Source organism: Dreissena polymorpha, chromosome 2, assembly GCF_020536995.1.
Source record: "Dreissena polymorpha isolate Duluth1 chromosome 2, UMN_Dpol_1.0, whole genome shotgun sequence".
NCBI lineage: Eukaryota > Metazoa > Mollusca > Bivalvia > Myida > Dreissenidae > Dreissena > Dreissena polymorpha.
The window spans coordinates 5,617,153-5,644,016 of NC_068356.1; the positions used below are offsets into that span (position 1 = coordinate 5,617,153).

Below are 26,864 nucleotides of genomic sequence, written 5' to 3' on the forward strand. Positions count from 1 at the left end.
TTTAAAAGCACACATGTGTGTTAAATGTGCATCTTTTGCCTTAACAAAGTTGATTCAATTGCTTTTTGTCAAAAGTTTAAAATGCAGATATGAAATTGAAATAAAATGTAAGTATACCTAGTATATTTTAAATAATTACAAGATAGTTCAATTTTACACTTTAATGTGATCTAACATTATTACATTTATTAACATACATGAACAATTTAATTTCAATGATAACAATTTTGACAAAACATAATAGCATACTTAACAGAAATGTAAATGTAAAATGTAATCAGTTCATCTGGTCTTAACATGAGGCGACGGAGCCTGGCTCTCATTTTCCGTTCAACCAATGCCACAGGTCAGTCGAATTTCTTTGCAGCTATCTCTGTAATGAAGTATTGAATGATATATGCTGATTTGTTTACTTTTCACTAAGTCTTACTCTTAAAACATGTGTTTGATACTTAACATTCACAAATATCTCATTAATGTTTAAAGGTTTTGTTTTTATAACAAGACCAGCATAATATAAGTACATCAAGCACACTTCCATAGCCATTAACATGCCAATTATGGCCTGACTTTTGTCCATTGGGAGGCCAGGATCAGGTCCCACGGTGTCAGGTACCAGCTCCCTTCATTGAGCAGTCTTTAATATTCTTTCCAAGGGATCTTCTGATCAATGTAAATTCCACCTTGGGGTTTAACCTTCAAATTTAAAATATAAAAGTTCTCATTCAAAATGGGGTAAAGAAATCTGTTCATTAATGAACAGAAATAGGTATAAATAACATTTAAGATTACAATAACCATAAAAATGATAAAATACAGCCATAATAATTAAAATGGTGTTGTTTTTCCTTAAAATTGCATTACATTTACTTATCCATTTACATTTCCTAGTGACAATACATAAATATGATAATGATCATAATTAAAAAAACTAAATAAAAAAGGGATGCAGAAAAGAAAATACAAACCTGTTGCAACTGTTCTTCAGTATTCCAAAAAATTAGGCAGTTGCTGAACTATGAGACCATATCACTTTAACCACGGGTCTCACTAAAACGCTTACGGAATTTGCATACAATATAGATAACGTTGAAAACTGCATACGATATGAACAAAGAAGGAAATTGCAGACGGTAATCGCTGTCCGTTATTATGGTGTTTATTATATATGGTTTAGTTATTTTAATTTTATTTTTTGATGTTAAAAATACACGTTGGATACTTAAATATTGATGTTTACCTTTTTTATTTTGATATTTTATGGTGTAGATTAACCTAAGTTAATATAACAATCAAAACAGTAGGGCATGGAATGGCAGATCAACATTGTTAATTTTCGGATAAACTTTCTGGATTTTGCCAAGGTATATTTTTTCATAGATTTTCAGTTTGTTTGCTTCAAGAAGTAGTATGTGGAAAAAACATTTCATGTAAAAAGAATATATTTCATCAATCATAACGTGTTTATGAGACGTATTGGCTCTCATAATGACGATTTTAGCGGATAGTTCTGTCTGTTACACAGTTGTCAAAATCTAAAACGCTTCACAATTTATCTGTCAAATGATTGAAATCATTTCTTATTATACGATTTTAAAATGACATCAACTGTAGTAACACATCTTTGATACATTTTAGTGCTTATATGCTTCTCAAAGTTTTCTACTTTCACTTTATTTATTTTTAAGATGATTGTATAACTGTTGATCAATTGATAGCTGAAAGACTGTCAAATGAATATGGAATTAGGTTGTAGTAGATACAGTCAAGTTACCATTACCGGATCATTACCCATAAAGGATCACTTTCATGTTCAAGAATGCGCTTCCGGATAAATAGTTGTCAGTTTTGGATGATATTTTGAACACAGCATTTTCAATCACATATAGAAAACAATTATAACAAAAACAAATGAATATAATTTACAACTGGCAATGTAATTTGGACATTGTAAACAACACAGTTCATGTTTCGACAGTTCAAATAGCGTGGTAGAAGCCCCCTGAGTGGTTTCGATCACGTGATCCGTTATGGCTACAACTGATCTGTTAATGCATGAATTCTGCAGCGAAAAAAAGGTATCACAAATACATTTTGCCTGCGTTTAAAAATAAGACTATATGCTGAATCAGCGAGCAAAGGTAATATTTAATCAAACTGATGTAAAAGAAGTCTCAAAACATTTATTGCTTTTCACCAGAACAACTTTATTACGCTACTGATCCGGTAATGGTAACTTGACTGTACATGTATTATAAAATTTGTGTTAAAAATCTGTGTGCAATCCTGTAATGGACTGTAAGCAATCGCAATTCTATTTGTAACACCAGAATTAACCCTTTACATGCTGGGAAATTTGTCGTCTGCTAAAATGTCGTCTGCTGAATTTCTACAATTAGCATTTCTTTGATTTTTTTTCAAAAAATACTATCAGAATAGCAAACAGTTTGGATCCAGATGAGACGCCACGTTCTGTGGCGTCTCATCTGGATCCAAACTGTTTGCAAAGGCCTTCAAAATTTGGTTCCCGCACTGAAAGGATTTATGAATACGTTATCAATGTCAATTAAGTGTTCATGATCAAGTTGAAATTAAAGCAGTGATGCGAAAGATAATGATTCGTTAAAACAAAAAACGAAATAAAAAATGTAGAACAACACAAATTTGGAAGTCACTTTAGAGACTATAGTTTCCAGTTTTAGACAATTTAAAGGTTGTCTGCTCATATGTTTTGGAATATTGGTAAGATTGTTACCAGATTCAATACTTGTGCGGGCATTTTTTTTATTTGTAATATATTATGTTTAAATATAATTAAAACCACACATATATATTTTGCAATAATTTTGTTAAGGCCTGTATCTTGTTGTTTCAGTGAAGAAATCCAATGATATACATGTAGTGGCATGTGTCCAAAGCTGATCCACATCATAACATACTGATTGGGAATAATGACATAGTACCAAAAGATGTGCTTATACTGTAATTAGCAGGTATGGTATGACTCACACCATGTATTGTTTACCTCATTTGTGTTTACTATTTATTCTATTTTTTCCATTAGTAAAAACAACATATGATTTATTGATTATCTTATCCATGGTATGCGGATGTTTAGATAAAAACTAACAGAATTTATTAAACAAAAATGCCTTAGCTCTTTTCACTATGCATATCTGGAGGGAACAGAAATAAATTATGTACAAAACAAAAATCTTATTTTCATGTTGATAACAGTATATCATTTGATTAATAATGTGTTGTGTTATTTTTACAAATATTAAGTTCAATAAGAAAAACAACAATGAAGGGAAAAATAACATGTGGTTACCACTGTATTGATGTATTATTGATGTGTTTGTGGAACGTTGCAGTCATAAATTATCAGTCATTGTTATATATTTTCATTGCAGATCTTCACAAATGAACCTGGCAGATCCTGGTGCAACCTTACCTTACCATGTTTACATCTAACCGTCAGTTTGAGCTGTGTGTGGGTGGTAACACGGACTATATACATGTATTGCCCAGTAATTGTCTTGTGATGGACCTTTTTAACATATCAAGTATTTAATTGAAGACTTAAGAGGTCAGTTTTCATCAAAGAATTTAAAAATACAGTTTTTTTTGTAAGGGTGAATATGTGGTTATAATGGCATTGATGTATATCTTGTGTCTGTTTTTTAATCAGCCTTTCATCCATAATTATGAATATTAAGCATGATAAAGTATTTTTAAGGGAATATAATGTAGAAATGTTATGTTGTTTCTGCACAAGCTTTTGAATACAAGAAATTCTATGTTCACTCAGCACTGTTTACACATTGTCAATGAATTTGCTTGTTTTAGTTTCCAAATCTGTCTGTCTCTAGCTCCCTGTGAATAATGTACTTTTTTACATTGCATCCATTGATTTTAAATGGGGTGTATTATGCACATGTCACACTTTTTTTACAAAAACATCAAGGTCAAAGGTAAAATATATGGGTCAAAATCATAACTTTTGCAATATTGAAGATAGCAACTTGATATTTGGCATGCATGTGTACCTCATGGAGCTGCACATTTTGAGTGGTGAAAGGTCAAGGTCATCCTTCAAGGTCAAAGGTCAAATATATGGGTCAAAATCGCTCAAAAAGGGACATTGTGTATTGTGTTTTACAAACACATACCTTGTTATGTTATGTAATGGCCTTTCAATCATCTTATTTTTTTATGAAATACGCTGGATTTGTCTTTTCATTTCATCCATGATATCATTATGTTTTTTTTGCCTGTTACATTTTGCGGCCCAATGTACGTGTTAAGCAGTTTAACCATTTACAACGGCATTTGTGGCGAGGCATACAGTCATAAGGTTGGTCATTACATGCACTGCATATCATAAAATCGTTTGGCTTTTATTGACAAAATTTGCGAAAACGGTGTTAAAGACTAAACATCACAAGTGTCGCAACTTCGTCCCCACCTGGGAATTCAGAGCGCAAATTTCAGATTATAATGTGTCAGATTTTACACTTGTATAATGAAGAGGTCATCTCTTGACAAGATGGTGATGTCCTGATCTCGTTCCAAGCCACACATGATACTTGTTTTGCTTTTAATCAAAATCGGTGTTAAATAGTAAACATAAAAAGTGTCACAAATTCGTCCCTATTGAGAAGTCAGAGCTAAAATTTCTGATTTTAATTTGTCAGATTTTGCACTTTTATAATGAAGAAGTCATCTCTTGACAAGATGGTGGTGTCCTTATCTCGTGCCGAGCCACAAATGATTCTTGTTTTGGTTCAAAGCAACATATAAACGAAGATTTTTTTAATGTACTTTGTTTTAAATTCTGTTCTTTGAAAAATGCATGTACTTTGTTTTAAATTCTGTTCTTTGAAAAATGCATAATAAGTCATCAACTATTATAATTTTATGAAAATATTACTTTAATTTTGGTTAATGCAGTTATTGATAGAAATTGTTTTAACGCATACGATGTAGATAACGTTCGCGAACCACAATAGAAACGTTTGTTGAGTTCACGTTTAAACGCGACGGTCACGTTCTTACAGTGGGTATTATTTGTTGATCTTACTTCACTTTATCGACCATTTGTCATTTAACAGTATGAACACACGAACAATCAAAGTAAAATTAGATGTAAGCGATCGTTTTTTTCCGTTTAAGTTTCAAACATTGGCTCGAAAAAGTGTGTGCAAAGGCTCATTATCGACAATAAAGATAACTTAATAATAAGTTGTAAAATCAACAAGCAACAGTTTATGGGATTTAAGTATTAGTCTTATTAAAATATACGTTTAGTACAAACATATATTGTAATATATGCTACTAACAATCGTTAAGTATAAACTGTAAGCAAACATCAACAATAACAATAACAGTTCGAGTATAAATATAGGTGAATGGAAAAAGTGAAAATCATTTAATTGTCTTATGAAAATTATGAGCACAATGTTCTGGTATTTTCTTCGTGCTGTAGCATTCTTGTAGTTTGACGAAATCTCGTGACACCACTGGAATGGCACGACAGTAACACATGGGTTTGACTGCACTCACAGCTTCTTTCGCATATTCAGTCCATCAATCCCATTCTTACAGTAAGTCAATTAGTGAGTTTCCTCCGGCTCAATATTTTCATTAGCCGAATTTACGGTAGATCACATACATTCTTTACATACTATCAGTTTTATGGCGTTTGATGAAAAAAAGTTATAGCCAAATTATTCAATCAGTGTAACTGTATTTCAATCGCGCACTTGTAAACTCGCACTGTCAGTAAATCGCATGTTCATTCGCGGAGTGAGTCCGTCCCTCAAACATTCTTACAGTCAGTCACTCGCTTACATAAACAGTCGCGCTGTCAGTCGATCACACCGTCAAAAAGTAAATCGCATAGTTAGTCAATCACTCACTGTGAAACTCAAAGAGGATGCAAAAATCAAAATATTCATACTTAAAGAGGATGCAAAAATCCTAAAGCGTGCAACAAATGTCCTTCCTCAGACAACATATCGCAAAATCATGAATTGGCAATAGTAATTGTATAAGTGTATATAGAATGTGATAATATTGTATATGTAGTATACATGTTCTTAAACGACAAAGAACTACTTATTTTGTTATAATATAAAACTATATCTGAAACCCCAAAATCATTTACAAGTTACCTTACAGTAAAATACACATGAATCCCAGTTCGAAAGATCCATTTTGCAATCTTCAATAGCTATGCAGTACATAGTTACAACAATAATGTACTTTATTTGGTTCACTATTGGCCCCAATCCTGTGTATTATCCCCGTTCATTGATATCCTGCTGTGGTCACAGAGCAGCGATCATTATCGGTGATCAAAACTAACAGGTGCACAGGAAAAAAATGCATTAACCCAGTGGTAGGTCCGTTGAGAGCTTATGAGGATTATACGCATAATGTGGATATGCTGGGGTCTGTCATTTATTGACGCTGTATTTTTCAATGAACGGAGATAATACACAGGATTGATACTTTATTAATTAACTCTTTTTGCTGATATATATATAAAGGCAAATAAAAGCATTTGTAAAGTATATCAACGGACAGGAATATGTTATACATCTTCATTCTGATTTAAATCACACAGCTTTACATTACTTTAATATTTTCATAAAATATGTGATGATATGTAAATCACGTAAGAATGCTTAAAGAATCGATATTACCATTGCGTCTGATCTTCAAATTGTATTTTTGAAAACTGATTAACACGATAAGTTAATAAAGTATGTCCGTCTCTCTTATATTAAATACATTGTAAACAAGTGGTTTTATAACAACAACAACCACAACATCATAAGTGGTATTACATAAATGGAGAATGAAATATCTTTACCAAATATACAATTATAATTACATTTCTATATTTCTTTATTTGCTCATTTTCAAATGAATAATATAATGAGAATTTTATTCCGTGTATTTAAAAAATCGAATTTGGCGTGTAAACGCTTATACAAAAATCTACCAATTTTATTTTAATAGTTTGCTGACTCCTTTATCAAATAATAAATACAATCAACTGAACCAGAGGTATATTTATAGAACAGAACAGAATATATTTTAATTTGTTTCACAGGCCACATAAAACAGTACATAAGTTGTAACAGCATTTAGCTCACAAAATTTTATTTCTCAAAACAACAATTACAGAATTATTTAGGGAAGGCGATCAGTGAGTTTACTTTTTGATTTTTGTAGCATTATCAATCAGTATTTTTTTCCATTACGGAATATATCTAAAAACAGACATTTACTATTGTATGCTAGAAGCTTTATTGTAAGCTTCATTGCTGAAATAAATGTTGTTGTTGAATTTGATAGATCTCCTGCTTATTTATCTGTCTTCTTTAAAAACGCTGTGTCTATTTTTGATACATATCGGGTATTCAAATAGTATTAAAATAATACAAGACACTAGATACATATCGTTTAAGGTTGTATCAAAATAAGGTACATGAAAATTACTTTTGCCACAATTATTGGTAATTACTTTTACTATTACACACTAAAACTTTATATACATATATCAAATGGTAACATTTACGTTTATAATAAGTTTAATACACATAAAGTATTACATTTGCAAATTAGACAGATAAAACATTATTTCTAGTGAACCCTAAAAAACATCAATTATCACTAATTTTACGAGGAGTATAAGAGGTTAACAAGTTACTGGTTCCCCAACGAACCCCAAAGTTTATTTTGGTATTCCATGTTAAGTTTTCATCATTTTTGCTTATTACACTTAATTAACCAGCTGTATATTTTGCGATCATATTATCTAAATTTAATTATTGTAATTTGCCAACAAGTGACGAAAGAGATTATACAGAGATTTGAAAGTTGAATTCATGTCATTTGTATATTAATAAATAATTCTTATTCAATTGAATAGTAAAAACAAGCTAACGACCTATCTCTCCTACTTTTGTCTATGTAAGTGGAAATTAATAACATTGTTTGGCCTAAATACCCATCAGAATTTCTACGAATTGTCGGAATAGTTCTATAATATAGATGTTTGTTTAATTTTATAAAACTTTTTCAATCATAAAGAGTTGTACACATTAGCGTTTATCAATTTTATGAACTGAATTCGATAAAACGTATAATCGTACTATTTAATCGCTTAAAAGTTTCTCTACGGTTACCTTCCCAAACTTTCGATGGGCGAGTACCCTATTTATAGTATGGGGACCTACGTACGTTCAATCATACTACAATTTTGAAACGGATATTGCAATAGTTTTTAATCACTACACAAGTGCATGTGCATGTATGTATTGTACATAGGAAATGCCATAGCGTGTAAAATAAACTGAATTTGTAGACTTATGACTTAGGTACCACCCCTAATGTTCAGTGTTATCGTACTATTTGCCCTTCCTAGCTGTATAATCATCACTATCATTATTACCGTGATTGATATAATCATCATTATTAGTATTATCATTATCACTATCATAATCCCACCTTTATGTTACCTACCCTATACTGGAGATTTTTCATGTAACAACTCTTTTTCACAATATACGATGATTTATCGTATAGACTACTGTTTGTTTGATATTTGTGAGTAAATTGTGACATTCTCTTATAAGTAAGCTCACAAGTTATTACAAATTGTTATTGTTTTGTAAACTGTGAACACTAATAAGATACTGTTCTATCAAGTTATTATTTAATTATCTCATTTTTACATAAAAGTTTACACCAAATGCTTAACGTTTTAAAGTAGATACATGAAGAATTTTTTTTACCATTTCGAGTATGCCCTTATTCAATTAGTTACCATGTTAACTAACAGCTTGCCGATATACTTTGAAAACTTTGAATTATATTTATTATTCCATATGAGCAACAGGAAAATGCACATTCGAAACATTTGAAATAAATATTAGCAAATACATAATGAGCCCTGCTCTGTGAAAATGAGTTTAAATGCATGTGCGTACAGATTCGTCCCAGATTAGTCTGTGGAGTCCGCACAGTCTAATCAGGGACGACACTTTCCGCTTTTATGACATTTTTCGTTTAACGAAAGTCTCTTCTAAGCAAAAATCAAGTCTATGTGGAAAGTGTCGTCCCTAATTAGCCTGTGCGGACAGCACAATCTATTCTAGGACGACACTTTACGCACATGTACATTAAACCCCTTTTCACAGATCGAGTCTCTAGTATTTTATTCCAACGTTCTAATATTGTTTCATTAAATAAATATATATTGACTGTCGTTTTAAACGTGCGGGGCAAGAACTATACTGCTAAAAATGTTATATTATATTATACATATGTCTTATAACATAAAGCAAATTATGCTCTAACTGGAATTTAAATTCTCGTAGCTGTTCTGTTGTTTTATAGTCCTAGGTGCTCGGATTCTTACCACATATTTTTTTGTTATTAAACAAATAAATCATATTGTACGGTCATTACACACTTCCGAACAGACGGCACTTCTCTTTTTGTGTTAAAATTTTATTTTTAGTGGCTGTAAATCTAACCAATTATTTTGTTGACAGATAAATGTTATTGTGTGTGTATACATAATGAGAAGATGTATAAGCAATGTACATCTAACTTATTCCCGTCAGCGAGTAATATACAAAATTAATTTATGTTCTTATTTAAATAATAAATACAATGATTTACAGTTATTTATACATTTAAACTCTGTTCTTAGATACAATTCGAGTTGTTAAATAACGACAGCATTTGTAACACATTCTAGATTATCGTCACATCAAACTGATAATTGTTGCGGAAATTGATGGATATTAATTAGCATGGGGTCTCTTTACTCGAATACTATGGAGTCCACCTGCCAGCTCTGCTGACACTTAACTTGTGTATAAAGGGCAAAAAGTGGAAAAAACAATTTTTTTGCTATAAAAACACAAGTACTGCAGAGTAAGTATATTCTACACTTCTGCTATGGTGTCGCGCAGGGGGATTGTGGATATTTTTCGAGACCAGTAAAGAAAATGTTAACACCTGTTGAAGCCATATGACACGTGTGACCGGATATTAATCATTAAGTTAGATGTTTTGTGTTGTTTTTCTTAGAACATGGATTGTGTGCGTTAATTCTTTAAAAAAAGTGGAAATATATATTAGTTTTCAGCGTTCTCTATATCGTCTGCGTGTCATTTATATAAAAACGCAGAAATACCTATACATTTCCTGTCTTTTTTAATTGTATATGAAATTGCAAAGAAAAAAACCCCGAAAAATTACACCCGTAACATATTACCCACGGACTTCAACCGGTTTTAAATATTTTCTTTTTGATTAAACTATCGGTACTATGGATAATAATGGATAATAATGCTACTATATTTAATAAAATATCACATTTACAAGTGTTGCGCATCTTAGTGACGTGTAAATAATGATTTAAATCCATTTTATTAAAGCCCGTCTGCATTTTCCTTCTTTGTCCATATCGTATGCAATTTCCTTCTTTGTTCATATCATATGCAGTTTTCAACGTTATCTATATTGTATGCATAATCCGTAAGCGTTTTAGTGACGGCCTTTAACCACCCGCTTTGAATCTCCTTTGCAACAAACCTATTGTTGATTTACACATTGTAGTAAATACACATTGTTTTCATCCCACAATACTTCATGCTGAAAGTATTTAAAGACATTTTACATTAATAAGTCTTAATGTTGTCTATAAACACCTCTTTGTTAGGCTAGATGGAGGACTGATAGGGACTGGCTAATCTCTTATGATTCCATGCCATGCTGTGTCAGCCAAAAATTACATAATTTGACAAAATATCCACTGATAAGCCAAGGCACATTTCAACACCAAAATATTTATTGAATAATACACAGCACCCTTAGCACATTATATCTAATTGTGAATATATAAAAATAACATGCTGGATGGTGTTAACAAATAATAATAATAATATAAATATTATTTTAATTGCCTTTTAAAATGTATGTTTATGGTCATGTGTATGTATGTGGTAGACATTAATTGTATTGGGATTAAATATCAGTATAAGAAAGTTCAAATACTTATTGTTTTATGTTGAGGAGATGGGTGTAATTGATGCTTGCAAGCCCAAATAATATTTTTGACACTTTCAATAATTTTAATTAGTTACCCACAGCCTGATTTATTTGTACTTGCCCTTTTAAAAGCTGTTCTATACTGATTCACATATTTTATGAGCAGACAAATTGCAACAATAAGACCATTTCAATATTATGTGAAGATAAAAAAGAACTCAGTACAACCAGTAACCGCTTTGAATTCAAACTGCACATTATATTATAACAGGTATATTACTATATTAATTCATTTGTTGTAAATAAATTAAAGACACACTTTTTTAGAAGTGTGCTAAATGTGTGTTTTTTTAGATTTGTCCTTTTAAAACAGATGTATGATAAAAGCGCACTTACGAAATAAAAGACTAACTTATGCTTTAAAAGACGCACATCAAAAAAGAAAAAGCGCACTTTTGTGCGAAAAAACCTACATCTATAAATCTTAAAACACACTTCTTAGATAAAAGACTAACATTCTGCTCACATTTGCACTCAAAAGCGCACTTAAGGAGAAAATAACGCAAAAAAAACTAACTGTTTCACCTAAATACTCACTTGGAAAGAAAAAAACACACAAAATGTGAACTTAAACGCACTTATGCACACTGAAAACACAGATATTTACTAAAAACACAGAATTAACGCACTTTTTAGCATGCTAAATGTGTGTTTTGATAGCTCACCTCTCTCCAACTTTCCTTGCTGCCCCTAAATTCACAGATTGACCCAATTTGAATTGACAATGGATGTGCCATTTTCAAGATGGATACTAATGTAGCAGACGATTTGCAGTTTATGTGCACTATGATATTTATGTCCTGTGATATTGATTGTAAACAATTCTCATTAAAAAAATGTAACAGCCATCAACATTTTTTTCTCACGACTTAACACACCATGAATGTGCCTTTTCTTCTTGTTAAAACTTATTTTACATAAATAAAAATTAAATTAACTTTGCTTCCAGTGCGTTAGTTCGGTTATAAGTACTTTAAGAAATAAAGAAACAAGATTTTGTAAGTTTATTCAGTAGAATGTATTCACGCGCTGTTCGAGGGAAACAACCGTTGATATATATCGGGGTAATAACTAAGCTCCCTTCTCTTCTAATGTGCATGCGTGTGCGACTGTGGTAGAATACCCTACTCATGAGGCAGAAGTATGAAAAATCCATGGGGCACCCGTTCCATAATGTAGTTTGAACAAAGACCTATGAGGTCTCTAAATTTTTCCTTACTTATAGGAATCAAATCTTCCCAGATTCCCCTGTTTAAGTTGTATTGGTCTTGGTATGTCTCTTGATGGTGTATAGCCACATAGGTTTATCGTAAATTCCTCATCTTCATAACCCAACTGATATTTAAACTGATTTGGGAAGCTGATTTCCATTTTTATGGTTTTGAATCCAAACCAATCTACCTTTACACACTCTGTTGTAAGATTGAAATTGTTCAAAAAACAAGCAAGCGCCTTAAAATAATATAAAAATTATCTAAAGACATCTCTTTCACTTTGTATGGTTAGCAACATGAACAGTGGAAGCCTATTGGGCTGTCGTGAAGATATCTATACACTCGACTATATCGTATGAAGGTCGACCAATAACAAACCTTGCAAAGTATGCGGTCTTGCTCAACCAAGAAATCATCTTTCTTTCCCATATCCTTTTGCGGGGTCCTGACTTTTTATATTTAGTTGACAGCAGCCCGTTCAACTGGATGTATTGAATTTGTCTCATTGAAAGTATTTCCCTTTTCGAGGTTTTTGTGCTCTATTAACTGTTTTTTGAATTTCTCCATAACATAGAAACATGAAACCTATTTTTGTTTTGGGCTCCACAGTTATCTGAATAAAAATTGAATTTCCTTTCTTCTTGTGAACATTTAAGCTTGATGAAATCATACACACATGATGCTATTTCGCATGACCCTCTACCAGTCCTGCAATACTCTCATTCCAAACATATCAAAACCCATCTTTATATTTAGTTCCATTCTCATAAATGGTAAAATTTTAGGTGCAAAGTCTTCTTTTGTAATACATAGCATTTGCTTTGCTGTGAGGTGTTAAAAGAACCTCCTCTAGATCAAAACAAAGGACAGATAACTCTTCATCCTCTTTGACCCTTTGTTTATGTATTTGTTTGTTTTCCTGTGCCTTCTCTTTGTTAAAAACCTTTGCTTTAAGGTAGCGCACCTGTAATGGGACCCTATCCAAATATAATCTAATCTATTATTTTCTTAATCAGCATCATTTCACTGAACTACATGCAAATTTTTAGGTAGTCTTTCCATCGTTTAAAAAAATATATATTGATTTTTTCAAAACGACCCCCACACTTGGCTTTTGTCCAGTTTATGTGCACCCCTGTGGTATATGAAAGTTTTATAATTCATTCAGATTTCCAGATATAGGCATGCAGTTGGTGTGTACAGATGCAGTAAAGGTGTTTAAAGTTTAAACAAGATGAAAAAAGTTTTCTTTTACAGACATTTATTTTTAGCTCATCTATTTTTTGAAAAAAAAATTATGAGCTATTGTCATCACCTTGGCGTCGGCGTCTGCGTCGGTGTCGGCGTCCGTTTTAGTTTTGCGTTTAGGTCCACTTTTCTCAGAAAGTATCAATGCTATCATGAGAGGACTGGGCAGGCAAAGTTAGAAAACTCTGGCGTGCATTTTGACAGAATTATGTGCCCTTTTTATACTTAGAAAATTGAAAATTTTGGTTAAGTTTTGCATTTAGGTCCACTTTTCTTAGAAAGTATCAATGTTATTGCATTCAAACTTGGTACACTTACTTACTATCATGAGGGGACTGGGCAGGCAAAGTTAGATAACTCTGCATTATCGTGCATTTTGACTGAATTATGTGCCCTTTTTATACTTAGAAAATTGAAAATTTTGGTTAAGTTTTGTGTTTAGGTCCATTTTATTCCGTAAGTATCAAAGCTATTGCTTTCATACTTGCAACATTTACTAACTATCATAAGGGGACTGTGCAGGCAAAGTAATGTAACTCTGACTGGCATTTTGACAGAGTTATGTGCCCTTTTTATACTTACAAAATTGAAAATTTGGTTATATTTTGTGTTTAGGTCCACTTTATTCCAACAGTATCAAAGTTATTGCTTTCATACTTGCAACACTTATTAACTATCATAAGGGGACTGTGCAGGCAAAGTTATGTAACTCTGACTGGCATTTGGACGGAATTATGGGCCCTTTATACTTAGAAAATTGAAAATTTTGTTAAGTTTTGTGTTTTGGTCCACTTTACCCCTAAAGTATCATAGATATTGCTTTCATACTTGGAACACTCGCAAACTATCATAAGGGTACAGTAAAAGGACAAGTTGCAAAACTCTGGTTGTCATTTTTACGGAATTATGGCCCTTTTTTTGACTTAGTAACTTTGAATATATGGTTAAATTTTGTGTTTCGATCCACTTTACTTCTTAAGTATCAAGCCTATTGCTTTCAAACTTCAAATACTTTCATGCTATCATGAGGTTACTGTACATGGGAAGTTGAATTTTACCTTGACCTTTGAATGACCTTGACTCTCAAGGTCAAGTTATTAAATTTTGCTAAAATTGCCATGACTTCTTTATTTATGATTAGATTTGATTGATACTTTGACAAAACTACTCTTACCTGACATACCACAATAGACTCCACCCAAACCATCCCTCTTCACTCCACCCCTCCCTCCTTTGTGATTGAAAATGAGAGTCCCTTCACCTTTAAAAAGAAAATAGATGAGCGGTCTGCACCCGCAAGGCGGTGCTCTTGTTTATAACTTGTTATCTATGGAAGAGCGCCATGAAATGTTTGTGGTTTCAGGCAAGTAGAAATTGGGTTGGTAAAAAACAAAGTGTCATAAAATTCAAAAAAGTATCATTTAAGTAATATTTTGAACTTAGTTTTTATAGATACACTATACAGCAAAATACCAAGAATTAGACAGATTTACCATTTACTTTTTGAAAAAAAAAATGCAACATGCATGGTTCGTATTTTCAGCAGTAAATCACCCAATTTATCCATAACGTTGTTTTAATTTTAAAAATTGAAGGATGTGCATAAAAATTACAACATATTTAACAATAAACATAGCTTATATGCCATATTAAATCAAATTACGTTAGAAAAGAAATAAAACGCGTCGCAAAAAAGTATACTTCGTCAGCAGGATTCGAACCTGCGCGGGAATCAAAAGATTTCTAGTCTATCGCCTTAACAACTAGGCTACGACACCTAATATAAGGCTCTTCAATCTTCAAAGAAATCGCAGGAAATCATTAGGGGTGCGTTACCTTAAGTTAACACTTTAAAGTACACAAAATAGTATATCTGTTTATTTTTCCGATATAAGTTATGGTAATGACAATGACAATATGTTTATTTGTACTGAAAGGCCTCCAGCCAAAAAATACAAACATATACCGGTATGCAGAAAGTAATCATAACTATTGACATTGTTTACATTGACATTGTATACATTATAACATATAGTGAGACATATTAAGTAAATCCAGAGACGTAGATGTTATCTACGTCTCTGGTTAATCAAAGAACAACGAAACAAACATAAGAAAAATGCTTAAAGATATATAGTCAAATAGTTTGACTTCAGTTACAGTATGTAACATAGTGTATGTAACATAATACATGGATAAAAACGGGTCAACATCTACGACGTATATTTCAAATGTAAAACATTGTTGTATAATATACTTCAAATGTAACGACAGTTTTGCATAATGAATTTGAACCTAATCATTGTTATATAACATACTTCAAAGGTAAGAAAGTTTTGCATAATGAAATTGAACCCCATTCTCGGAATCTTAAATATCATACATTACAGCGGTCAACCACACAATGTTCACCCATTTCATCATAACATGTTACGATATTGTAGGCTATTTGCATGATCGACATGTTTGTGGTACCTACTAGATCCATAGTACATCATTTAGTATACAAAGAGAATCAGATTTTGTGTTGGAAAGATTCGGCTAGCATAAACATCTGATTCATGTGAATTGTTAATCGCTGGGCAGGCCCTTAAGGGTCTGGCCAGCCGCCATATTTTTATGCCCCCAAAGGAGGGCATATAGTGATCGAACTGTCCGTCCGTTTGTCCGCCCGTCTGTCCGTAACACTTTGCCTTTAGGTTTCGAAAAATGCTCATAACTTCTATGTCGCTTCAGATAGTAATTTCATATTTGGCATGCATGTGTATATGGACAAGGCCTTTCCATACGCACACAAATTTTGACCCCTGTGACCTTGACCTTGAACTTAGGGTCAGGGTTTAGGTTTCGAAATCTGTGTTTAGGTTTCGATAAAAGCTCGTAACTTATATCAAGCGTTTATAGGGGGCATAAGTCATCCTATGGTGACAGCTCTTGTTTAATTATTAGACTTCAATATTTTGCGATCTTGAAAGTTACTGAATGTATCTTATTCAGAAGACTATTTTGTAGACTATTTAACAGGTAAACTCGCCCGTAACTTATATGCAACATCAAGATATGTTAGGCATAAATAAAAGTTTTGATATATTAAATTCAACCAGTTATCCATGAAGATAAAATATGGGTGAAAACACACAATACAAACAAGAATTTTTTTATGTTTCTTTAAGGTAGGTGTTCAATTTAATGTAATGCTTTTAAGCTGTACTAAACAGCACCCTTTAACAAACTACCTTCCTCCTGCTATCGAATTTCAGTGACAGTTGACACATTTTGGAAATGAACTCTTTTCGGGATAAAGAGCGTTTTTCTTTGAAAATGTTAATAAATGTCTTATGGCATCTCGCCCTTACAGCTAAGTGCACAGATCTTCCTCTTTAAAAAACCTAAGGAGGGCTTCCTGGTCCTCCTCCCGACCGAATTCCTTTTAGCGGTGAATTCTTGTACCGCACTTCCAACAAGATTCATGAAGGTTTCAAGTACTTCTCTGGAGAAGCCACCAGCAATCTTTCTGTGCCTCTCCAAAGTGTCTGCCGTTGCCCCCGTTCCTACCACGCTAATGCCATCTGATGAAAATAAAAATGCAAGAGTAGCATGGTCGTTTTTTATTAAATAAATAGATAAAATAAAAATACATAAATATACAAAATTATAGATCCATAGGCATTGACTTAATTTGGTCTTTGTATTAGCAAGACTTAAATATATTAAAAATAGCATGCAGTCAGATTTAATTGTTCTAAAAGACACGTTTCACATTTGAATTATCTTTAAACTCTCTTCAGAAATTCGTTAACAAGGTCCGCTTCCAGGATGTTCCCAGTCCCACCTGGCAGGTTGACGGTATGATTCCATATCAGATCGTTCCTGAGACGCTCTGGCAACCACCTGTTGATTGCTGAAAAAATATATCAGATACTTTTAAGGACATCTGAAAAGGGAGAACCAAACTCTCACACAGGCGTGCACGTGTGCGTGCACACAGTCACACACACATAAACGCACACTTTTTACGTATTGTTTGTTGATGTGGTTGAAAAAGTTGAAGTAGAACCATCCTGGGACGTAGTAAAGTTATTGCGTAAGCTTACATGATATCAGTTGGTGACCTAGTATAAGGTACATTGGATGGTTGCGTAGATGAAACTGCAACAAGTCAGCCTTCCAGAAGGTCAAAATTATAGTTTCGTCATTGTGACGTATCGCGTCTCTCCGGCAAAGATCGTTCAGGCCTTACCACACGAGCCTCTGTTCATACCAGAATTTAGCATTGCAATACAAGTTACAAGCAGTCTTTTATCTGCCCTCTTGCAGTCTACGCTGCAGTACCAGACATCATCTGTAAAAAGTAGGGAATTCATCGAATTTAGTGGAATATGTGGGTGACATGTGGTAATGGTAAAGTTCACAATGGAAATATATTGTTTTGGTGTTGTTTATTTGCTGTGACAATCCGCATTTTATTGATTACAACTTTCCGCAGGTGACACTGACTTAACTCATTTAGCCCTGAAGATTTTGTGAAATTGTTTATACCTCATATATATTTATTAGCTAAAATATAAATATAAATCAAGCAATTTGGAAATGTTTTGTATTTTCACAAAGAAAAATGTTTATTCTTGGGTCTTGCATAGGCAAATAAAGTATACCCTGATCAGACAGATCCTGTAGGAGCTGTCTGATCAGGGTAAACTTTTTTTGCAAAGCCCCAAAAAGTGGCACCAGGACTGAATGAGTTAATAAATTTACATGACCTACCTTCTTTTGGTAAGGTGTCAGTTGTCAGACAGACACACCCAGCGTGGAACCAGCTCCCACGTTAACACTGGTGGTTGCAGCACTCGACCATGTCCTCTTCCTTTGTGCGTCTGCACATGCAGTATTTTGACAGTATGGATCTGAATTCATTGCTGCAGTGCCATGTTTCTGGCTATTAAGTTGTCAGCATCAAGACTGACACATCAATGATCGCCACATTGGATGTACAGTTCATCATCGTAATCATCCATTGAACTTGAGAAAAATTGTCATTTCACACCATGTAAAGATTTAACTGCTCCAATGCTCAATGTTAAATATAACGCATTCTTTATGATCTTATTGTAGGTATACACATACATGTAAGGGCATACAGACTGCATATGATCTTCATATATGAATTTACAAACACGATTGCTTGACACATAGGTTGGGTTTCTATGAATGGTCCTTTACATAAACCTTTTGTATTATTAATTTGTCCCCAGTACATCGGCGGTCGCGGTAACATTATAAATTGTAGTTTAAGTTTTATGGATAAAATGCAAACAAAATACTTAATAACGCATGGGCATTTTGATCACGCTGATGTTATTTACATGGAGTATGTGAAAGTGGGTTGGCATCTCAATCGTTTCTTTCTTTTTTCTGAAGTAAACACCACATCATATAAGAAGATAACATTAGCGCATGAACAGCTTAATTTGTCGACAGAAGCACCAGTTATCTTGTGTAGAGGTGGACCTCTCCATTGCACAACGTAGTTGTGGAGGTGGTCTAATATGCTTACTACTCCATGGACAGTTGAGGGGTTCTTGTCCAAAACACCACTGTTATACTGAAACAAAATGGTAAAACATGTGTAAGACAACATAAGCGGATGACAACATCGATGGTGTACAGCGTTACTTTCACGTTAATTGTAAAATAATGAACATACCAGCTCACTTTCCCACTCACTTTGCTCCTCAAACGGATGCCATAAATGAGCATTGACCTTCACCTAACTTGCTGCCTTGACATGCTCCTGTACGATTCGCTCCACCATGTTGACAGGGCGGTCTCGGATGTGTTGTACCTCGTTGTTGGAGAGTATGTAAGTTTCCACATTGATCTCTCTGATGCAGGGATGGTTCCAGATCTAATACAATGGTAACAAGAGAGATATAACTTACTTTAAGTGTTGAAATGTTATCCAAGAAAACGTATTTTTTGTTAAAAATTAAAAAATTTCTTATAAGATAATCATGTTATTTTTGTAAATAAATACCAACTTAAAATCTTACGAAGCTAAGTGCGATGTTGGAATTCGGTTTTTCACAGGGTATGCCAAAGCCCACGACTTGTATGCGTTCCCCTGGTTTTTTGTCCATGCGTTCTCGTGGTCTTTTGTCTGGTGCCGTGCTTTCATGGCCTTCCCAACATTGTCCCAGCACAATGTATAACCTAATAACCTAATATAGCAAAACATATTATTTAAAAAAGTATGTCTATGTTCATTTGTTGAATAATAGGGACAAAAAAACATGTTGACCCGAGATATACAAGAACCGAGGATCCAAAATAAAATGTTACTGCAAGTTTTTGTTTTACCTATACCACAATAAAAATAACAATACACTAAGTTTATGTTATATAGACAGGTCATTTCTTTAAATGATTATATTAAATTGTGTTAAACATAACGTATTGTAAAATATATTTACCGTTTGGTACATCATCGCGACCGAGCATCACCGTGACATCTTGATCATCTGTGGGTGGAGGCTCTGACGGTTCTTCAACTGAGAGATCCCCTGGGTCTTCCAATACACCATCGGTGACTCATCTGACGGTGACGATGAGGTGTCTGTCTCCAGCACATAGTCTGGGTCATCACTTGATAAGTCCGGCATTCTGTCATCGCTGACTCCGAAAACGTACTCCTAGTGTTTGAGATTTTTTTTTTATATATCAGTTTTTTTTATAGTAATACAATATAATGTTAGCTTAATTGTTGGTGTTAGATACAGAAAAGTGTATACGAGAATAAAAACAAAAAAGTGCGATTCATGGCAATCGCTGAGGATGATCCAATTGTGTTGTATTCAATATTAAGTGATACAGCTTTAAGTAATCACAGAAGTGTTAAAAGTCTTAAACTAACATTTGAACAGTAATGTGTTGTAATAAAAGTATGATTTTCCACCTGAAGCTCGACTTGCCGTCTCTTCAGTTCCTCATCGAACTAGTTCTAAAAGGCTGTCCAATGTTGACCTCAGTGCTCTCTCGCCAACACATACACCCATTTTCCCAAAGTCCTTGAAAATCTGCATGTAAGACATGGTATAATATAGATTTTTATAAAAAAAAAATGCATTACTCAGTAAATGTTGATGATTAACGTTTCTTAAAACAATTTTATTTGTCCTACTGAGATATGTTGACATATTTTGTTACGTGTTGATCACAATAGACTGTGAAATATATAATGTTTCAACAAGTAAAAGGTTAAAAAAATATATTTATACCGATCGCTGGCATCTGGCAAGCCACATCTGCACAGAATCCATTTTCTGCATCAAATTAGCACTGGTACTGGCTGACTAGCAATAATGCTGTTCAAGAAACCCAACGGTGCATGCATCTTTGACGGCAAGTTAATAAGAAGAATACAGACATTAAAACCCAAATACTGTTTCTATTACGTCAAGCTTAAAGAAACATATCGACCGCTCACCTGGCATTTTATTTCCTTGCATAGACCTCTACCTTTTGATGACGCTTGATGTCATTTGGGGTCAAGGTCACCAAGGCTAATAATAGATTTTTTTAGGTGGTTATTAACACATAGATTGACAAAGCGCATTATCGGGGAGCATCCATCGTTTTCAATGATACTCCTTGTTTTACCTACTGACCCAAAGGACAAAAAGCTTTCAGAAATGACTGGTCCTCCAAGATTTCAAGTGGTCCGACAATTTCTATGTTATTTTACCTAAATTTCAACTTACTTTCCGGACTATCCACATTGTATTGTGCATTTATAATCTTTAATCAACTACCAGTAATTCCATATTTAGTTTGCAACAGAATCAATAACGTTATTTTTTTAGATTGTAATCATGATAAACTACCAGTAAGTCCATCATCAGCTTATATGCTCTGTTTTGTAGTTAAATCCTGTCTGTGGTAAAAGTCACAGTCACAATCTTCAGGCTCGGAGTCCTCTGTACTGGGTTCTTGCTCATGTTGAATTTCAACCTCCTGAAGAATTTCAGCAACCATGAAGACATCCTCTTTTGCTGCATCACACACGTACTCATGAATTACGTCTTGCTATTAAAAATAAAATAAAATATTAGGAAAGCAAACAACTGAAAGATCGGCATCATGCATTTTGCAAGAAGAATGACTTTAGTGAAGATTCAGGCTCTTAGACTTATAATGTTCATATTTATATGTAATCATTTGATGTCTTTTCTCTGTAATATACTCTGAGGAATGGATCCTTTGTTAACACAGGTTGCGTCCGGGATATGTAATGGTTGATTTGGGTCCACATTTTTGAGTGGTAAGTCAATGAAATAAAGACAATAAGATTTTTTTGTATCATTGTAGACTTGTCTTGGTGGCCTTTTCATATTTTGGCTGTACTTCAAGCTTTTCATTAGTTTAAGGTTTTTTAGGCGGAGGTTCAAACACCCCCGGAATGAAATTCCACATCGCGAAAACTTGTAGTCTTGAGAATACGCACGTTTACTCTCTGGCAATATCAAAACATTATCCGGCGCCCTTCAGTGTAAATTTGCACGGTAAACAAAGTATATTCTGATGGTACTAAGATTGATAAAATGCTGATTATTGCTGCTTTTTCAAAATGATACATACCATTTTGTTAATTTCTCGATCTGAACGCTTAAAATTTTATGTTAATTTGTGTATCAATCACGGCAAAGACCGGAGACATTTGCGGAACGCAAATCGATTTTTTGATCTGACGACAGGTTTTTGTCATCCAGACATCTAGAAAAATTGGAATTTCCAATATGTTGCTATTTTTATCCCTGTCTTGAGTCGGCCCATAAAATAATTATGAAATTATTGGTTTATAATGAACATATAAAGTTGTTTTATTGATGAAAACAACTTTCCACCAGTATTTCATTTTCACAATAAGCTGGCCAGTATTTTTAACTGGTCCGACGGATCAACCAAATTTCTAGTTTCACTGGTCCTCCCTATTTTTTACTGACCCGGGTCAACGGACAACCTTTAGCGTCGAGCCTTGTATAGGAGTTCTGCAATAACTTGTGTAGGCAGAATTAAGTAACCTGGCCAAGCTTTGTTGAGAATTCCGACGGTCAATGCCAATTCGCTCATAGACATGGGTGAGACAATAGAAAATCAGTTTTCTTTGATTTGTGAAAGGTTTGGATTTGATTTGAAATCTAAGCAAAAGAAAATTGTTGCAGCTTTACTAAAAATCGAGATGTTACTGCCGTCTATTCTACCGGATATGGAAAGACCATTTGCTATGTAGTACCACCTCTACTTAAAGATATACAAGATAGTGTTGATACGTTGATACGCCTAATGAGGAACCAGGCGCATCGACTTGCTGACTGGAGTGTTCCTTCTTTCATATCCACTGATCTCAACCCACAGCAAGTACACTGTAAGATATGTTGCTTGGGAGTAAGGAATTTACTTTCATTTATTTCTAAAGTGTATGATAGCACAATTATTATTGTTAATGTAACCAGTACTTTATACTACAGATTAATGTGATTGCAAATATTCCATTAAATGGCAGTTATTGAATTAATTAATCAATCAATACATTTGTCTATTCACTTTATCAACGGCTTATGTTGCAATGTGTGTATGCACAAGTTTAGGGGTACGTGGTTGCATGCATTATGTGACATGCCTCGTTGTTTTAAAGGAATAGGACGCGAGCTATCGATTAAGGGGAGAAAACTCAAAACAATTGTTTGAAAGTCTTTCAAAGATTTATTCGGATGGACAAACGGGCTCGAAATATTGCTTGGTTATCGGCGGACTGTGAGTTAACGGCTGGACAGATTTCTTTGAAGTAAATTGTTTTTGAAAAGTTGTCCAATTGCCCATAAGAGGACGAAGGGATGCTTTGGATTAAAGCTATTTTTGACATTTTTGCGGCCCGCGAAGACAGGTCTATGATAAATTCTAATTAATGACCTTGTTATGATTCCAATATCATAGGGTGGGGATTTTTTTTCATGGCACTTTGTCAATTTTTCTCTCATTAAACATGATAGTATATACTTATTTGAATAAATTGGGATCCTGGGCCCATATACTATCCAGGTAACGTTACTTCCACTGTGCTCTCAGGAACCCTTTGGGTTATAAAGCTGAGAGTTGAATTATTGCAACTAGTCTATAAGGTACGTTACTAACACAATAATGCATTAATAGTGTACCTTAAACCTCTGGTTCTCTGGTATCTGCAACTGTGCTGTCAATAGTGTCCAGAATGCACTCAAAGCGGCTTATAAACCTTGAGCACGCTTGCAGGTGCGACAGCCATCTGTGTAAACAAATCCTGAAAAATAACTATGAAAATATGAGAGAAGAATAAAAAATATATATATTTTTGTACATGTATATTAATTTAATTAAAAAAAAAAATACACCTACAATATGCTTTAGAAGAATTTTGTTAAAATCTATTTATTTTCTCTCAATTGCATCGAAAGCCTTAGGCTTGTTCAGACACTCTCAAATCCATTTCCTGGGTTGGACCAGTGTGTGGTATCGTAAGTAGTGATCTGTAGTATCCACCAAACAAATAAATTCAGTAATGCTAGAGTCAGGCAAGACGTTAATCTTGTGCCTGCAGCCTTTACCAACGTCACTGGCTTCTCATCATACAACTCTTGAGTTGCTACAAACACTGAATATTTCTTTGGTGAATAGTGGAACACTTTTCACAAAAAAAAAACAACAGGGACTCTACTTCTTGTTATGTGCCTGTCTTCTTGACTATATGGACAATACAGTCAGGGCAAGTTTATGATTGCGACAGTTAATGTACTTTGCCAATAGGGAATGGTTTTTCAGCATTCGTTGTAGTCCTAAAGAGAAAGAAACAATTATATGAAAATGGTTTACATACAAACATGATAGTTTTAATTGGCAAAAACATACTTTTATGCATTGCTTCACGACATGATTTAACAAAAATCTGAAGGAATATTTCATATTGGAAATTTAATCTGCCAGTTTATTTAGCTGACTTGGAGCCACTTATGGTGCTACACCCATCAAAGGCCAGAAACCTGATGAGGTTGATGGACAAGGCTTTATCATCGCAAAATTGTAATACAGCTTTTACAAAGTCTGCTGCCTTGCATGCTCTCATTTTCATGAGGCCAAGAAAATGTTCTTCGACCTCTCCTTCATCTCCAACCCACATTCCCGTGACACACGCTTGTAACCAATTAGCATTGTCAGTGCTTTTGTCTAGCAAAAGGGTCAATCGTCGACAAACTGGGCTATGGCAGCCATGATGTCTGCATTTGTTGTTGATGACAAGTAATTGGCCATCTTACTTCTAAGGTGCTCAGCCACGCATGCATTGCCAGTGGAACCTATTAGAGGAATCAGGTCTTCAAGATTTTTTGTATAGCCCCACTTTTTAGCTCACCTGAGCACAATGTGCTTATGGTGAGCTTTTGTGATCGCCTTTGGTCCGTAGTGCGGCGTCAACATTTGCCCTTTTAACACTCTAGAGGCCACTTTTATTGTCCAATCTTCATTAAATTTGGCAGAAGATTGGTCTCAATGGTATCTTGGATGAGTTCGAAAAATGGTTACGTTTGCTTGAAAACATGGCTGCCGATGGGCCGGGCATTTTTCCTTATATGGCTCTATATGGCGATAGTAAAACCTTGTGAACACTCTAGAGGCCAATATTATTGTCCAATCTTTATGAAACTTGGTCAGGAGATTCATCCCAATAATATCTTGGCAAGACCATTGTAATTAACACAAAGCTGTTTTGTTAAGTGAGTTCTTTTATTTGAAGGTCTTAATACATGTTGTAATGCAATTATTTTAACTGCATCTTATTTTGAGGCACTGAAAATAAGTTTTCACTAACTCCGACACATGTTATACATCAATCAAAAGAGCAAGTATTTCACAATTACACATTTGGTTGCATATGTGAATACATAAAAAGAAATGTTGCAGCTCTACTAATTTACATAAGCTTAACAGGCGATTTAAGACCTCAGATTCCTCGAGATCAGAATCTGACGAGTCGCCAGACACCAAGTCAAATTCAAGTTCACTGTCAGTCTCATTTTCTACATCATCAACGTTGACCACGTTGAATGTATGTATTGGCTCCTTGGACTTATTGTCCTTAAACATGGGTCTCCTCATGCGAACCCCACTAGTGTTCCAGTTGTGAACCGCATCAGGTGGGTCAAAGTGCTCCACTGGAGCCTCGAGTTTGATGCACAAGAGATTATTCAGAACTGACTGGGTCATTTGTGTTCCTTTGTGCCCATCAGATTGTTTGTGTTTCTTTATGCTATCGATTTTCAACGAGGAGCAAGCGTTACAAAAGAATTTTGCATGCCTTGTTCAATACAATATTTGCATTTCATACCGCTCTCATGGTTGTTCGTCAACCAAGGCCTAGTTTCCAACTATACTAACTGAAATTCACACTTATGTTTATTTTGATCATATTCATGATTATACTTGCGTTTTTCTAAAGGGTTAGTTTTTATGCCCCCGGATCGAATGATCAGGGGTATATTGTTTTTGGCCTGTCTGTCTGTCATTCCGTCATTCTGTCACCAAAACTTTAACGTTACATTATAGTTTTGCAATAACTTTTGAAATATTGAACATAGCAACTTGATATTTGGCATGCATGTGTATCTCATGGAGTTGCACATTTTGAGTGGTGAAAGGTCAAGGTCATCCTTCAAGGTCAAAGGTCAAAAAAAAAAAGCGGCGCATTAGGGGGCATTGTGTTTCTGACAAACGCATCTCTTGTTTCAGGCTGAGAAACGCCTTGAAAAAATTGCCACATAATTATGCTCTAAATTTATTACTACTTTGGTGCAGCCATTTTGAACAGAAAGTTTACAACGTCAGACTCAGTAAACTTTATGTGTATTCAATGTTTTGAACGGCGCAATTTAATTGGCTGAGACCATTTCACATCAGAGGGGTAAAGGTATTGATGAACACCGCACAATGTATCGATTGTTCAGAACGGCTTTTTATGCCCCCGGATCAATAGATCGGGGGTAATATTGTTTTTGGCCTGCCTTTCTTTCTTTCTGTCTGTCATTCTGTCCCAAAACTTTACTGTACAGTAAAGTTTTGCAATAACTTTTGAAATATTGAACATAGCAACTTGATATTTGGCATGCATGTGTATCTCATGGAGCTGCACATTTTGAGTGGTGAAAGGTCAAGGTCATCCTTCAAGGTCAAAGGTAAAAAAAA

The 26,864-nt window shown here is 34.1% G+C and overlaps 1 long non-coding RNA gene across 2 annotated transcripts; it reads left to right on the forward strand.

The window, feature by feature from the left end:
* The first annotated feature begins 1,045 nt into the window (after window positions 1–1,045).
* Window positions 1,046–4,948, forward strand: LOC127865714 (uncharacterized). Of its 2 annotated transcripts, none has more exons than XR_008042735.1 (3): window positions 1,046–1,133; window positions 2,876–2,993; window positions 3,414–4,948. It is a non-coding gene; the product is annotated as an uncharacterized LOC127865714 (long non-coding RNA). The 2 variants fall into 2 exon arrangements; XR_008042734.1 differs by lacking the exon at window positions 1,046–1,133 and adding an exon at window positions 1,277–1,364.
* Window positions 4,949–26,864: the final 21,916 nt, after the last annotated feature.